The following is a 4,551-nucleotide window of genomic DNA, read 5'->3' on the forward strand; positions in this document are numbered from 1 at the left end:
TAAAGAGGGTAGAAAAAAGGAAAAGAATGGCTAAATCAAATGCTTGGACCCACTTAGGAAGTTCCCAGTGGAGTCGCCAACTGTCGCGCCCCACTTTTTTGGAAAAAATAAAATAATTGTTTTTTGTGAATTTATTGATTTTAAAAAAATGAATTCTTTTGATGAAAAAATATGGGTCTAAATGGGACTTTTGAAAATGCGACGATTTGACCCAAAAAAATAGTTTAAAAAGGGTTTTTATATAAAAAAAATGGAGTCGCCACTTGGTATAGAGTTAGGGTGTACCAAGTCACCAAAAAAATTGAATTGTTTAAAGTAAAATAGGAAAAAGTAAGAAACCCTTTTTAAACGACTCCTAGTCCACGTAAAACAAAGACAAAGGTTCGGGAGTCACATTTGACGAAGGGGAAGGCAAGGATAAAAATCCAAGGCACCCCTTCGACCTAGCCAAGGCTAGTTGCGTGATTTAACCCTTATTTTCCTCATTCATTTTTTTTTTACCCAAGGTATGTATGCAAATTGGATATGACTAATGGATGAGAAATGCAATCTTAAGTCTAGAAATGTCTCTGATGAGGCTTTTGATCCCATTCACATGAATTGTGAAGGTCAATAAGGAAAGACCTCATAGAAAATCATGAATGATGCAAATGAGGACTCAAATAAGAGTGTAAGTGTGCAAGGTGTAGAAAAGTGCATGTGTGCAATTTGAGAAAAAGTGTTTGTGTGCAAATGGATGAAAATATAAGTGTTAGTGTGCAAATGGATGAAAATATAAATATATAGGTATAAATGGGTGCAAAGTGTGAGGTAGAAAGTAAAGAAGGAAAAGAAGTGTGTGAATATGGCATGTGAATTACAATATATAATTAGTGAGGAAAATAATGAGAAAATGATATGAAAGTGCATGATCCTAGAGGGATGCATCAGGTCGAGTACGGGAATGACCTCTAATTTCGTGATCTCAATTTTCCCTTTGATTAGAAGGGAGAACTAGCGTGCTAAGGCTATTTTGAAGCCACACTCGCTCGTTTCCCTTACCCAAGGGGTTTCTCAGGCAAATGGACCCTATAACTAGCATGAAATGCAAAGGCCTAAAATGAAAGGGAAAAGGTTAGAGGGACATGCCAAATGCCATAAAAACTAAAAAAATGCATGAAATGTAGTGAACATGCAAACATGTACTAACGAGGGGAAATCCCTCAGGGTCTAGCGTTGGACTAGCCCATTCTATGAATTCCGACTAGCGTTGGACTAGTGGAAACGTACATTCATTCATCACATTCATTCAGGCTATGGAAAGCGAGTAGACATGCCAAACACTTATAAACACATAGCACATAACATTTAGCATGCTTGACTAGATGCAAGGCCCTAACAAAGCAAATTAACACGTAGTAACTAAGCATGCAAGACACATAAGACAATTAAAGCCTTAACTATTACATTTGCTAGCTAGGCACATGACTTCGATAGGTCTTCATTGAATGCTCCTCCAAGCCCTATCTATTACAAGCCAAGAGGTGTACACATACCCCATTAAAAGAATAACTTAATGAAAAGCAAGAGTAAATGACATAAATAAAAGAAATTAAGGAAAGGCTAAGAAAGCAAAGTAGACATGTATTTCTCACGTAGCATGTTGGTTCACATAGGAGAGACACAAAAAGGGATAAAGAAAATATACCGCCCCCTTCGAGTGATGACCAAATGAAAGAAAAATGGCTTCAAAACAATAAAAAGGTCAAGGTACCTCAAATAGTAAAGTAACACAAAGTCACTAAATCTCCCCTAATTGCAATTTAAATGAAATCAAACAATACATAGTTTTCCAATAAAGGGATCCACCGAGGACCCAAATGCAAGCATTAATCAACCATTCAAAGCCAATGGGAACATCTTAGAAACTTTGAAATTCCAAGAGCAAGAAAAGGCCAAAGCCAAATTATTTCAGAAAATTCAAAAAGAAAGGCGAACACAAGCTCATTTGAACACAAAGTTCTTAAACTCTTGCCTTAAGTATCACCTTAGCAAAACATGGTAACCAAAGAAGTCAAGCAAGTAATTGAATTGAAACATTAATGTTACCAAAGATTCAATTATGAACACTAGCCAAGCATTCAAGCCTAAACAAACACTTTTAGGAACTTCCAGGGTTCAAGGGCAAAAGAAAAGGCAAATAATGATTCAAATGCAAATATCTTAGGACCTAATTGCAAGAACATGGAATGTAATTGGGCCATAGTGGAACAAGGGGAGACTTGGGGATCAAAGTGCAATTTTCAGAAATTAATTCATGCAGTTTTCATGCAAGCTACATGAAAATCAACATGAGAAACAACATTCTGCAGCAGAAATTTCTGCTGAAAGCTTTCGGCAACCCAGAAGACAACCGTGACTTTCATTTTCTCAACCTTAACACCATTTTGATCGAAAAATCTTCTAACCAAAACATTAAAGCATGAATCTAACAACCAAACAAGCAAGTAAATCAAATTCAAAGTGAGTTTCTGCAATATTTTCTCTCATGCTTGCTCAAACGAAACCCAACTCAAACTCACATCTTATTTTCCAAAAAATCAGATTTCAAGTTCACATACATAGCTTTAACTAAGCTGCAAACTATGTCATTACCATCACCTCAACAGGTAGAAAACTTAGAAGGAAAAAACATGCAAGTTCTATGCAATAGCCATGAAACAAGTTTCTGCAATTACTTCACATACTCTAGCAACCGAAGACTGCTGCACTTTCTTCTCAAGCTCAAGCTTCTTAATCACAACCGTGATCAAATATTTTTCAGCATGGTGTTTAATCATAGCTCAAGTGTTTTAAGGACTCAAACGTAAACTTAACATCAAATCATTCCATTCCTTCTCCTTAAAACCAGATTTAACAAGCAATTTAAACGTAAGGGTCCCTTAAACAGCCATGGAAAAGAAAACAAAAGGACAAAAAGATGCAGCAGCTTTTTACTCCTTTTATCTTAGCTCAGCCATCTTTGCATGCAAACACTCAAATCAGTTCTACCAATTTGTCATTTACAGACCAAATACAAGGAATTTGCCCCCCAAACATGAATAAGAACCCAGAATTCGCAAAAACAAACTGGAAAATTCTTTTCTTCTTCACTCGGCTACACTGGAAAAATTCCAGCAGCTTTAGTCCATCTTTAAACCGAATTTCCTCGGCTGAAACACTAAATTATGTACCCAAAACTAACATGCAAGACTAATAAATGAAGTCATTATCAATTCCAGTTCAAAACAGGGTCGGTCACCAACAAAATGTATCCAAACTTCCAGAATTTGTTCAACTATTTACGGATGACATGCATGCAGCAGATTTTTTTTTTTGTTTCATTCAAATTTCTGGTTTACACACAGCTAATTAATCTCATGCAGGGCTTAATCATCCAGCATTTAGTTAGCTAAACACACAACCCAGTGAGAATCAAACACTTTCCAGCAAATCTCATTCTAAAATACCCATACAACTCCCAAAACAACTCCATCGGCTAAGCTGGAAAAGTGTTTAGCAGTCCAACAACTTCTAATAAAAAAAATTCCAGCCATGCAATCAGATTCCTGGCCATAAGGTTCACATGCAACACCAAATAAAAAGGTTATCTATCAAATTGGATCCTCAATTAAGCTCAGATTATCACATGGAGTCAGAATTAAAATTACATGTCCCAAATTAGTTCATCGGCAGAGACATTTAGCCAAAACAGAATTTCTGCATGCTTCATAACATCATCCGAATGCACAATTTAACATGCATGGTCTTAATCATCACAATTTCATTCGGTTAAGTACACTTAGGTGCTCAGATTGTCCTAGAAAAACAGAAATACAGCTGCGTTCTATCATCAGTTTCTCGGCAGCAACACTTAGCCAAAACAGAAATTTCCTAATGGCTTGATTTCTATCCACCGACTGTACAAGCCTCACATGCAACTCGCATATAGTTTCCTCCACTAGTAATCAACCTAAAAAGTCCAGAAATTACCTCACAGCAAGCTAAGCTCTTGCACAGAAAGTCTGAAAATTTTTCTTCCTCTCGGCTCTCACGCACGGCTGAAATACAGGTTTACTTGGGCTGTGGCAGATGATGGAACTGGTGGTGGTTGCGGCTGGAAACTGGATGTAGTTGGTAGAAACGGAAGTGCAGAATGGGTGGAGCTCGCTCACGGCTTCTCCCTGGTTTCACTCCAGCTCACGGACAGAAATTTTAAAGTGTTGCAGCTCGCGGATTCCCTCTTGTCCTCGGTTGGTTTGCCGAATGCAGCTCACTCTCTCCTATCTCAGTCGATGATCACGAGGTAAAGGATTTGGTTGTGGTTAGGAATCTGATAGTGGAGTGGAGATGGTGTCCTCACAGCAAGCTAGTTCACACACGAAATTCTGAAAAAATCTCTGCTCCCTCTCGGCTCTCACACACACGGCAGGTTTGATGATTCTGGCTTGGTGTAGTGGCTTCAACTGATGTAGGTGGAAGCTGGTGATGTTGCAGCCGTGAAGTTGGGTGCAAATGGAGTTGATGGTTCCC

This window comes from Coffea eugenioides, chromosome 11 (genome assembly GCF_003713205.1).
Source record: "Coffea eugenioides isolate CCC68of chromosome 11, Ceug_1.0, whole genome shotgun sequence".
Lineage (NCBI taxonomy): Eukaryota > Viridiplantae > Streptophyta > Magnoliopsida > Gentianales > Rubiaceae > Coffea > Coffea eugenioides.